This window comes from Saccopteryx leptura, chromosome 5, assembly GCF_036850995.1.
Source record: "Saccopteryx leptura isolate mSacLep1 chromosome 5, mSacLep1_pri_phased_curated, whole genome shotgun sequence".
NCBI lineage: Eukaryota > Metazoa > Chordata > Mammalia > Chiroptera > Emballonuridae > Saccopteryx > Saccopteryx leptura.
The window spans coordinates 53,217,014-53,230,230 of NC_089507.1; the positions used below are offsets into that span (position 1 = coordinate 53,217,014).

Here is a 13,217-nt window from a genome sequence, read left to right on the forward strand (position 1 = left end):
GTTCCCTGGAAAGACTGGAGGCAAGTTTCTTCTATCCTTTGTTTGGTGTAAAGTTAAGATGATATTTATGGGTGGGGGTTTTCTGCACTTGGTAAAATTCTTTGGTTGCCTTGGAAACATGATCAGAGATCTCATTGATTTGTTAATGGCCTCACTTTGCCCTATAAATAAAGCAAGATGTGGTTTTTGGGTGTGCTTCATTCTTGCCAGCAACAATTATAAGACCCTTCCAACCCCGTATTTTCTTAATTCCACACCGTTCCCACTTGGGACCTGGAATTACTAGCTGCACTGGTTCACAGCATGTGCCCAGAAATAAGAATAAATATAGCTACTCTATTGTACCATTTCATTATGGAAATACCACTCCTTTTGTTAACACATCATTATTATATTTATTATTAACACTTCATTATATTACGTTTAGATAAATACGCCCAAATAAAATGGATAGATTTCTCAAAAAGAAGTGTGATATTAAAGAATCCGATTCTGGAAGTGAACAAAAGTTAAGTGTAAATAAAATAGGACTTGAAGGCTGATGGGCAGAATTTAATTTATAGCATTTTCCATCACTTAACACTGAGCAACACAATTGGATTAGAAGCCCATTCATGGAAGCTTCAAGTGATTTTGGTTTAATATTAACAGAAGAAGAAGAACTGGCAGCTATATCCACTGATCATGGATTGAGATGATGACCTAAACATAAGGAATTGTCTCTTGAAGCCTTTTGGATTTCTGTAAAAGAAAAATATGTGGCAATATCTAAAAAAGCTTTAAATACTTTACTACAATTTTCAACATCCTGTTTATGTGTATTAGGATTTTCTACCCTCAACATAATAAAGAGTTAAAAGAGAGGAATTCTTCAATGTATTGATAAGGAAATGAGAGTTTGCCTTTCAAATATATGCCCAAACATTGAAGAAATTGCTAGGATACATCAGGCTCATGTTTCTCATAAACACAATAATGAGAAAAAGTAACACATTCACGCCAGGACCTGCCAAATTTGTTAAATCTTACTAAGAATGTGTCTATATATATATAAAAAGATAACTTTTTGTTGTTTTTTTTTAGTTTTTAACCCCTCTTTTTTATGAGTTCTAAAAAGCATAACTCAAAAAATGTAACATAAAAATGTTTTTTAATGTCATAATAAATTTAATTTTGTCATATTTATTTCATTTAATTACCATAAAATCACGCTTGGACTTTATATTTTTTCTTTAATATTTGACTTAATTATTATAACATATTTCTCAGAAATTTGTATATAGTGCGCCTACAATTATTTGTAGGATTTTAAATGCGCCCTGACTTCAAACAGTTTGAGAACCACTGCCTTAGAACTTTGGTGTTGTTGACTTCAGACACCCCTTTGCCACCCACAGTCCTGTGAGTGGGGGTCTTTTGGATGGATTGCATGGAGTTGCTATGGTCTGGCCATCACCAAAATCAGTCTTTTCCTTCTAGCAGACAGTGGTAGATGGTGACCTCAGCCTCCAGCTTGACCTTGATGTTCAGCAGGACCTCGTACTTCAGGACCTGGCACCGCCCCTCAGCCCAGGTCTGGTCCAGCTCTGGCTCCAGGTGCCACAGGATCCACTGAGCTGTTCCATCTGCAGAGCATAGCCCATCTCCACCTCGCTCAGGCTGTTCTCAAAGCTGGCCTTCGGATTTCTCATTAAGTCCATGTTGATCTCTAAGGACTGCCTGTATGTCTCAGCTCCATGAGTGCCATCTCAGCAGCAACTATCTCAGAGGTCTGCGAGGTGACCACTGTGGCACTCTCCTCAATCTAATGAGACCAGTACTAGCCTAGTTCCTCTCGGTTCTTCCAAGCCAGCAAGCACATCATCTTGGGCCCGGATGGTGGCATGGTCTTGCTGAGGTCCTGAGATTTGGGGGCATCCAGCTCCATGGTCATCCCAGAGTTGGCAGTCTGGTTTTGTGGACTGTTTACTGCTTCATGAAGAGCCCCTCTTCCTTGAGAGTCTCGATCTCTGTCTCCAGTTGCAGCCAAGTGATATTGATGTCATCAATGACCTTTCAGAGCCCATTGATGTCACTCTCCACAGACTGGCGCATGGCCAGCTCTGTCTGACCCTTGACTCTGAAGTCATCAGCAGCAAGATGGGCACTGTCAATCTGCAGAATGATGTGGGTTTTGTCCAACAGAGCTTGCAAAGATCGGAGCCGTCAGGTCCTCCATGGTCTTGAGTTAATACCTCCAGTCTCTGACCACGGCATCCATTTTCCACGTGTTCTCAGATTCCGCTGTCCAGTCTCTGATTATCAGCCTCTCCAGAGAGAAGGCCAGGCAGTCATACAGGCATTGCATATCTTCTCACTCTGAATGCTCCCTGTGCCTTCTAGACCCCCAGCCATCCCCGCAGCTGGGCCCCCAGATCCCCAGCCTCCCTGCATGCTGGTGGAGTAGGACAGAGAGATCCAGGGAACAGAGCTTCTGGTGCCTGCAGAGCTGCTGGCTGGCCAGGCCTGGTGGTGGGCGACTGCACAGAGCTCAGGGTCCATAGTTTGTGGAGAAACTGGAATGGGCTCTGAAGCACATGTTGTTCAGGGAGGAAGGCGAGAGCCCAGACTCAGGTTCAAGTAGCAGAGCCTGCCAGGCTCGTGACTCAAGTTACATGTTCCTATTATTTTTGTTATTATTTCTTGTGTTTAAAAGAGAGGAAAGAAAAATGAGAATGTTTAGTTTATCATATTTAACCTGATCTTCTGTAAATTCATCTTAGAGTTGGAAGAAATCTCAGAAATCATCCAGTTCAGGGGTTCTTAGCCTAGGTTTTAGGAAGTTTAGAACCTTCTTCTCCTCAAATTATATGTAAAATTTTGTATGAAATCTTGTGTCTGTTTTTCTGAGGAGAAGGTCTATAGCTCTTATCAGATTCTCAAAAGTTAACATCCCTTGATAGTCACAGTTGTGGAAATTGTGATTGAGAGAGACCAAGGTCTGACATCTCCTTGATTCTCTGTGTCTGATAATGGAAAAGCCTTGATTCTTAGCAAGGAGGTCACCTAAGGGAAAAAGGCTTTAAGCTCTGAGCTTTCTGACTCTGGTTTTCCTCAGCACATAATCTAGGACATATAAATACAGACATGTGCAGAATCTCTGCTCTTTTCCACTTGAAGTCCTCCTCCCTCATTTCATTGTAGTGTTGTCTTGCATTGTGGGGAAGAGTCATTTTCCTTGAGGGAATGATGTCCATGGTTGTAAATAAAGCAGGGGATCTCAACTTGCACCTTACCTGTGTTTATCCCACGTTTGGCCATTCTGAGAGATCCATGTCTCAGACTCCTGTAAATGTGCAAGGCCTCCAGGAGTCTATCTCTGCAACAGCCAGAGCAGCCTGGAGCAGTAACTCATCCTGAAGGAGCAGAGGCAGTCTGGGCTTGGTGTGGACAGGTAACTTGGAGAACCTCTAGGTATTCTTTATTCAGCTCTTAACAATTTAAGACTGAAGGCATTAAAAGTTATGTCCTGCCTTGGTGGAATGGTGATATACTGTTTATTCTTTGACAGCTTCAGGGTGCTTCTATGGCAAAGGAGAGTCTCAGAGGACTTGGCAATCACCTTAGGGAGCCAGGGAAGCAGGATAATGGTGTTTGGTAGCTGAGAGAAATGTAATCATCATTGCTTGGGAGATACTTCCTAGGGAGGGCAGAGGGCATTTTGGGGGTCTTATCATTGCTAGGCATTCCTATTGCACGCCTCTTATTTGGTTAAGGCAGGGGAAACATCAACACATATGCAATGTGTAAGGGCACCTGTGGTTATAAAAGGGACACATCCTTCTGTGTTTTGAATTTCAGGTGTGCTATCTCATTAAAAATTCTGTAGTCAAGATTATCTCCAACTATCATCGAACCCTCAAGTCCTCTGATGCTGGGATTTGAATTTCACCAAGAGAAAGTGCTGTGATTGAATTATGGATCATTTTTCACAGAGCCAGGCTGCCAACAAGTCATCATGTGTCACTATCTGGAGACAGACTCCTCTGTGGGAGAAGTGTTCATTAAAATCAATATGGAGATATGAAGTGTGAGGACTGTGAGGCTGTGTCCCCCACAACCTGGAAATGCTGATGAGCAGTTCTGCCTATATTACACGCTGACAGCAAAAGCCCTCTCTGAGGGGATTAATGCATTGATCAGCCTCTGGAGGTGGTAGTGACTTCCTTAGCAGAAGAAGTCTGGCTAATCCCTTAGTTCTCTGACAGCAGGTCCGGAAGGACTCTGTTGCCACGGATGGAAGGTAGTTGTTACCTTGACAGCAGAGTGCTGTGTGCATGCGTCTTTCTTGGTGCCCATGTGATCCTTGCTATGACGCTGTATGTTTATACCTGTGCAAGACTCAGGTAGGTAGAGACAACCCACGTGTGTCTCAGATGCCCTCTTCAGCAGGCTGGGCTGGGCCCTTGGGGGTGAGTGTGCTCTCTCCCTTCGCTGCACTCTCAAAAGTCAACTGATGGGACCGCTTAAGCCAGAGGGGAGCTCTCGGGGAAGACAGTATGATTCCTGATGTGGGTAAAGTGCTGGGTAAGTAAGGGCACCTGCACTTTCAACAAATGTGAGAGAATGACTATCTTCCCTTTCCAAGTGGCCATATATGTTGCTGGACAAGTCTCAACATCTCATCTGAACGATCTCAGATTTTTCTACACCCCCCCTCATCTCTTTCATTTATATTATTTGTTCTTTCTTCATATATTCAAATGCTTTTTAAATTGAGGATTGCTTGTGTGATGGGCTTCTATATATTCAGGAACGGGTTGGGGGCATTTTTAGATTGGAGGCCAACTCTGAGGTCAGTTGGGTTTATATCCTTGACTGTCCCTGCTGGTGGCGTGTGGCACCTCTCCCTTATACCGCCAGGCTTCAGACTAAAATTTTAGCTATTACACCAAGTTCCACTGAAAACAGTCTCCAGGATTACATGTGTCTCATTGTTTTAGGATGGAAGAGATTGTTATCATGACCTATCCATAAGTGGTTATATTTGACCATTTGCAGTTTCCTCCTCCCTCCTGTCCTTTTTCCTGTTCCTTCTTTCCTTGACCAAAAATCCTCTTAGCAGATTCCATATCTTAGAGCAGTGGTTCTCAAACTTTTTGAAGTTGGGGTACATTTAAAATCCTACAAATAATTGTAGGCACACTATATACAATTTTTCTGAGAAATGTGTTATAATAACTAAGTCGAATATTAAATATAAAATAAAGTCCAAGCGTGCTTTTATGGTAATTAAACAAAATAAATACGACAAAATTAAATTTATTCTGACATTAAAAAATATTTTGGCCCTGGCTGGTTGGCTCAGCGGTAGAGCATCAGCCTGGCATGCGGGGGACCCAGGTTCGATTCCCGGCCAGGGCACATAGGAGAAGCGCCCATTTGCTTCTCCACCCCCCTCCCTCCTTCCTCTCTGTCTCTCTCTTCCCCTCCCGTAGCCAAGGCTCCATTGGAGCAAAGATGGCCCGGGCGCTGGGGATGGCTCCTTGGCCTTTGCCCCAGGTGCTAGAGTGGCTCTGGTCGCGGCAGAGCGACGCCCCGGAGGGGCAGAGCATCGGCCCCTGGTGGGCAGAGCTTCGCCCCTGGTGGGCGTGCCAGGTGGATCCCGGTCGGGCGCATGTGAGAGTCTGTTTGTCTCTCCCCATTTCCAGCTTCAGAAAAATACAAAAAAAAAATTTTTATGTTATATTTTTTGAGTTATGCTTTTTAGAATTTGTAAAAAAGAGGGGTTAAAAAATAAAAAAAATGACAAAAAAGGTATCTTTTTATATATACACATTCTTAGTAAGATTTAGTCAATTTGGCAGGTCTCAGTGCGAATGTGTTAAGTTTTTTCATTCTTGTGTTTCATTCTTGAGAAACATGAGCCTGATGTGTCCTAGCAATTTCTTCAATGTTTGGGCATATATTTGAAAGGCAAACTTTCATTTCCTCATCAATACATTGAAGAATTCCTCTCTTTTAAATCTTAATTATGTTAAGAAAACCCCCACCATACATATCATCTTAACTTGACACCAAACAAAGGATAGAAGAAACTTGCCTCCAGTTTTTCTGGGGAACATGGGGGGTAGTGTAAACAATCCAGCACCACAGTTTAACAACCTTTTGCAACCTAATCAGGCAAGTGAGGTGTGGGGTTGGGCAGATTGTCAGCTTACAGCCAATTCCCCACACCTCTGTCCCCCCAAAATCGAAACTCCAAAAACTCTGTTGGTTTTTTGATCCCCAACAGGCACATATTTCTCTGGAATACCGTAGGGTGCACATGGAAATCTTCTAGGCACACACTTTGAGAACCACTGTCTTAGAGGGATGCAAAAAACATTGGGAATAATGATCTAATTCAAATGTTTTACTCCATTTGTTTTGTTTCACCTGAAGCACAAAGTTTCAGAAACGTGCCCTCTTTCTTTCACAGCAGTAATTTACGGTGACTTGAACAGCTCAGCCTTTCCCATCCTGGGAGCCCGAGAACACTCACAGCTCAGTTGCTCTGCACCCCACCTACCCACCATGGTTGCTGTGGAGTTCCCTTCCTTCTCATAGTTTGTTTTTTGGGTTTTATTTTAGTTTAGTGAGAGGAAGGGAGGCAGAGAGAGACTCCCGCATGCGCCCGACCAGGATCCACCTGGCATGCCCACCAGGGGGCGATGCTCTGTCCAGCTGGGGCATTGCTCTGTTGCAACTGGAGCCATTCTAGCGCCTGAGGCAGAGGCCACGGAGCCATCCTTAGTGCCTGAGGCCAGGTTTCTGGAGCCAATCTAGCCATGGCTATAGGAGGGGAAGAGAGAAAAAGAAAAAAAGAGAAAAAGAGAGAGAGAGAGAAAGGGGAGGGCAGGGGTGGAGAATCTGATGGTCACTTCTCCTGTGTGCCCTGACTGGACATCAAACCCAGGACTTCCACACCCTGGGGCCCATGCTCTACCACCAAGCCAACCAGCCAGGACCCTTTCCTCCTTGTAATTGTTCCCCCATGAGATGCTTTTAATTTCTCCATGCAGAGTCTGGGCTAGTGTTCACTACTGGGGCTTCCGAGACTGGGTTGCCACACTGCCAGACAGGAGCCCTGCTATTGCTGCTGCAGTCTAGCCGCAGATCCCAGCTCAAGGCCCGGGGCTGCTGCTCCATCAGCCCGCGAGCCACACCGATGCCATTGCTGCCATCGCTGCCTGGCTGTGGCTCTTGTCTCAGGTGCCTCAGCCAATGGCACTTTTGCAAAATGAGAAAATGAAGCTTCCTTGCTCTGTGTTAACAGCGAAGACAAGGGTTCTTGAACAGGCTTGGTTGGCCCGAAGGCACAGTAAGTTAGACACACAGGGCTTCCTTTCCAGCTGAACGGCATTGCTTCCGCTGCAGCCAGGGGAACTGCAGTTGGAACTCTGAGGTTGCAGCTGCCTTTGAGCCTGGTAAGCTGAGACCTCGCTGCCACTAACAGCACCTTGTCATTTGATATCCCTGCTAATATCTTGGCCAATTTTGTTCTTGAGGATAAAAAAAAAAGGAATGCTTCTTCCTTTAGTTTTGGAAATGGTGGGAAGGTTTGTGCCCCAGAATTTCAAAGTTGTGAGATAGCTTATTCATAGGCACAGGACTCAAACATGCTGCTGGAAACCTGGGTCCCCTTGGTCCTGCTCTCAGCTGCTGAATTCATGGCCCTCCACCCTTAGATTCTTTTGCTGAATTCCTGCCTCAGATACCTTGCTTGCCTTGGTAGATTTTCTGTTGTCTCTCATATATCTTATTTTATTCAAAGTTCCCCCAATTAATCGGACATAGTTGTATATGTGGGTCAGGATTTAATTATTTTACCAAGAGGATCTGCAGTCTCCAGCTTAAGCTAGTCTGTGTCTGTGGAGGCAGGAGGGTGGTGAGGCTTCTCCTTCTCCCTAGCTCGGATGTGCTCCAGCCCAGACAGGGCTCTGTGTTTTCAACCTATTAGAGCTCAGGTTTCAGACATTTCATTTACCGATGGCTCCCCCACCCTCAGTACGGTATCCTTTCATCTCCCTTTCTTCTCCCATGTCTTATTGAGCCGTTAACTTTGACATTTCTCCCCTCCCCAACTGCCTGCTCAGAGCAGCTATCAAACTGCCCCATGCTCCTTTCATTTCCCAGTGATTGGTCAATTTCCTTCCCTTGTCCTTCTCTCCTTTTCCTCAGAAAGAGAGTGTAAATTATGTATAGATACATCCCACACCTCACAATACATAATTACCTATTTCCCACAGAGTTTTCCAACTTAGTTCTGCAGTTGAAATGGTAAACTATTTCAAACATTCAGGAATATATAGAAACTAATATAACTAGTGCCTACTTTTAACAAACGTGAACATTTGGCCATCTTTGCTTTAGTTATTTTGAAATAAATACATCATTATAGATGTAGTCAAAGTCCTCTACTCCTCCACAGCCTGTATCTCCTGAAGTCCCCCAGAAATAACTACTCCTGAGTTACATTTATTTCCTTCCCACCAATGTTTTATGCATTTTGTTTACATTTGTGTATTCCTATCTATACATAATATTATTTCATGGGTTTAAAAAGTAAACAAGTGATATTAAGTAAATAACATATTACAATTTGATTTCTTCATTCAAACTTGCTTTTCATATTTTTTCATGTTGATACATTAGATGTAATTCATTTATTTTAACTACTATAGAGATCACATTTGAGACTACACCACAACTGATATATCCATTTCCACTTGATAGGCTAAAATAGCTACTTTGAGAAAGAAGCTCCCTTCTTTTCTTTTCTTTCAACTTTTGCCTTATTACCTCTGAAAATTTTTGTTATTACTTCTTGATTTTGATTATTGGTTCAAACTTAGAAGTCTTCTTGTTTCTCTTGGGTTCCTTCAATGTTGAAGGAAGTGAATTGTTTCTTGAACTACAAGACGGGCCGCTTAAGAATAGGAAAGGAGTATTCCATTGTGTATATTTACCACAGCTTTTTAATCCACTCGTCCACTGATGGACACTTGGGCTGTTTCCAGATCTTTGCTATTGTGAACAATGCTGCTATAAACATGTGGGTGCATTTCTTCTTTTGAATCAGTAATTTGGTATTCATAGGATATATTCCTAAATGTGGGATGGCTGGGTCAAAAGGCAGTTCCATTTTAAATTTTTTGAGGAATCTCCATACTGTTTTCCACAGAGGCTGCACCAGTCTGCATTCCCACCAGCAGTGCAGGAGGGTTCCCTTTTCTCCACATCCTCTCCAGCACTTATTATGTGTTGTTTTGTTAATGAGTGCTGTTCTGACAGGTGTGAGGTGGTATCTCATTGTGGTTTTAATTTGCATTTCTCTAATGATTAGTGATGTTGAGCATTTTTTTATCTATCTATTGGCCATCTATATGTCCTCTTTGGAGAAGTGTCTGTTCATTTCTTTTGCCCATTTTTTGATTGGATTGCTTATCTTCCTGGTGTTGAGTTTTACAAGTTCTTTATAAATTTTGGTTATTAATCCCTTATCAGATGTATTGGCGAATATATTCTCCTGTTGTGTGGGTTGTCTTTTTGTTAATGGTGTCTTTTGCTGTACAAAAGCTTTTTAGTTTCATATAGTCCCATTTGTTCATCTTGTCCTTTATTTCACTTGCCTGTGGAGATATATAAGTGAAAATATTGCTACGAGAGATATTGGAGAGTTTACTGCCTGTGTTTTCTTCCAAGATGTTTATGGTTTCACAACTTACATTTAAATCTTTTATCCATTTTGAGTTTATTTATGTGAATGGTATAAGTTGGTGATCCAGTTTCATTTTTCTGCAAATACCTGTCCAATTTTCCCAACACCATTGAGGAAGAAGGAAATCTTACCTTTTGCGACAACATGGATGAACCTGGAAACTATCATGCTAAGTGAAATAATTCAGGCATAGAAAGAAAAATAACATATGACCTCACTTATTTGAGGAATCTAATGAACAATGTAAACTGAGGAATGGAACAGAGGCAGAGGTGAATCCAAGGGACCAGAGGGAAAGCAGTCAGAGGGAAAGTGGAAGAGAAGATGGGATCAGAGAAAGGAAAGAGATTAGTGAAATCATATATACATAACACCGCGTTATAGAGAACAGGACAGCAAATCTTGGAGGGAAGGGGGGAAGGCATTGGGGGGAGGGGGAAAAGGAGGGGAGAAGGGAACATGGGGTGGGGAAAGATATATTCGGTGGGACACTTGAATCTATGTAAACACAATGAATTAAAATCATAAATAAAAAATAAAATGCATAGAAAGAATAGAAAAGGAGTATGAAGTTATAAGCTCTGAAACAATGGCTTAAAGATGCTTCAAGGGATTGTGTCAGATTGATAAAGACTGTGGCAGAAAGCAAGAGCATGGGGCTCTGAAGTGAGGCAGCCCAAGCCTGAATTCTAGCTGTATAAACTTGGCAGTTCTCTCTGAACTTCCAAAAGCTCTCTAAACCTCAAGTCATGGAGAACTTCTAAGGTTGTTTTGTGAATTAAATGAAATAATTCATGTAAGGATTTTATTGCAGTGCCTGCAATAAAATACAAATACTTACACAAAGTAAGTATTCTGTCCATCTTGGTAATGATTAATAGTTATGACTTACTTTAATGCAGATACTTCTATTTTAGTAGTGGGGTCCAAGCAGGATCTACCTCTCCTTCTTGGCTGAAGCTCTCTCTCTTTTTCTCTGTCTCTGTCTCTGTCTCTTTTTGTCTCTATCTCTCTCTATGTACTATGTGGTTTGAGGAGGAATAGGGTTAGAGTTACCATAAAGCTCTTATAACTTCAAGTTTATATGGAAGATTCTCCTCCATTCCTGCTACAAAGACAAGATGAACTTTTTGATGTGTTGAGAATTCTGTATTAATTCAAAGGAATTATTCAATACCTTGACATCTTCTAAGAGCATTATCAATATTGAGGTAAAAAGATTGTGTTGGCCCTGGCCGATTGGCTCAGCGGTAGAGCGTCGGCCTGGCGTGCGGGGGACCCGGGTTCGATTCCTGGCCAGGGCACATAGGAGAAGCGCCCATTTGCTTCTCCACCCCGCCCCCCTCCTTCCTCTCTGTCTCTCTCTTCCCCTCCCGCAGCCAAGGCTCCATTGGAGCAAAGATGGCCCAGGCGCTGGGGATGGCTCCTTGGCCAATGCCCCAGGCACTAGAGTGGCTCTGGTCGCGGCAGAGCGACGCCCTGGAGGGGCAGAGCATCGCCCCCTGGTGGGCAGAGCATCGCCCCTGGTGGGCGTGCCGGGTGGATCCCGGTCGGGCGCATGCGGGAGTCTGTCTGTCTCTCCCTGTTTCCAGCTTCAGAAAAATACAAAAAAAAAAACAACAAAAAAAAAAACAAAAAAAAAAAAGATTGTGTTGAAATATATTGTACAAAAGTAACTTCAATAATTCTATTACATTAAATATAGTTTAAGATAATTTTTCATATGTATGTTTTAACTAACCCTAAGCCTCCATAAACCTATTCAACTCTTTGTTAAACCCATCTTTGAATGAAAATTTTTACTAGAAATTAAACATGTATTTTTGCAGATAAAGGTAGTAATAAACCACCAGGTTCAGGGGGAAAGCTTTTGGCTTGGGACTTCAGTGACTCCGTTTTCATTCTCATAAAACCTATGTTGTATTATTGCTCTTTGAAGGCATTTATTTATTTATTTATTTATTTATTTATTTATTTATTTTTGTGACAGAGACAGAGAGAGGGACAGACAGGAAGGGAGAGAGATGAGAAGCATCAATTCTTCATTGAGGTACCTTAGTTGTTCATTGATTGATTACCCATATGTGCCTTGACTGGGGGGCTATATCAAAGTAAATGACCCCTTGCTCAAGCCAGCAACCTTGGACTTCAAGCCAGTGACCTTTGGGCTCAAGCCAGCAACAATAGGGTCATGTGTATGATCCCATGTTCAAGCCAGTGACCTCATACTCAAGCTGGTCAGCCCGTGCTCAAGCCAGTGACCTTGGAGTTTTGAACCGGGGTCCTCTGCATCCCAGTCCGATGCTTTACCCACTGTGCCACCACCTGGTCAGGCTGAAGGTTTTTGTTTTTGTTTTTTAATAAGGTTTTATTTATTGATTTAATTAGGGGGAGGAGAGAGAGAGAGAGGAAGAGAGAGAGAAAAAAGAGGGTGGTTGGGAAGCATCAACTAGTAGTAATAGTTGCTTCTCATATGTGTCTTGACTGGGCAAGCCTGGGGTTTCAAACCAGTGGCCTCAGCATTCCAGGTCAATGCTTTATGCACTGTGCCACCACAAGCCAGGTGCTCCTTGAAGGTTATATTCAGCCAAATACACACAGATGCTATCGAAAGAGCCAAAGTTTGTTATTTGCAGGGGAAAATGCTAAGATTAAAGGTGGAATGAGAACCTCTTCAGAGTGGCTCTTTCTTTCCAATTCTCCAATAATTACTAGGAGTTACTCAGTTATTTCAAATGGCTCTACTAAGACAAAACAGTGGCTGTGATGATTGTAACCTGAGACACAGAGGGAAGTGGTGCCAGACTGGGGTGTTGAACACAAGGCAAATTCACACAGATGGCTGTTCATTGTGGAAATATTTTCAACAGTGATGCACTAATCCTGAGGATGAACTGAGGGAGTGTGTTGGTTAAGCCAAACTCTCAAGTAGCCAGCAGTGGGGTCATGGCCCTCACAATCAGTTTGAGTGCTTCATCTCTCTATTCTATAGGCATTCTGAAATTCTCATTTCTTTCACAGGGATACAGATAGAATTAAGAGATACGAGCTTTGGGAAATAGTGCATATCTCTGTTAAGACCAGACTCCTAATACTGGTTTTGTTCCTGTTTTCCAAAACTTCATGCATTATGCAAAGACTTTCCCAAATATAATAATATCTGTACCAAGATACATGATTCTTTTTTTACTGCATTTGTACAATAACAATTAAACCCCTAAGGACTACATATGGGCTACATATAGAAAACTCAGTAAGGAACTATGAAGATGTCTTCATTAAGGGATACAAAATAATGTAAACATGTAAACTGGCAGCCTTGAAGTAAGACCAATATGGCCATATTCTACGCTGAGAACAATTTTAAGTATGAGTTTTCCTTAGAGAATTCAAATCCTTATGGTTGATGGATTTTAATAAATTTTTATATATTTTTATACTTCAATAGGAATCTTTTTTCCTACTTTTTCCTATA

At 42.3% G+C, this 13,217-nt stretch overlaps 1 pseudogene; it reads right to left on the bottom strand.

Moving 5' to 3' along the window:
* Positions 1–1,308: 1,308 nt before the first annotated feature.
* On the bottom strand, positions 1,309–2,578 carry LOC136406487 (keratin, type I cytoskeletal 18 pseudogene; annotated as a pseudogene).
* Between the last annotated feature and the right edge of the window lie 10,639 nt (positions 2,579–13,217).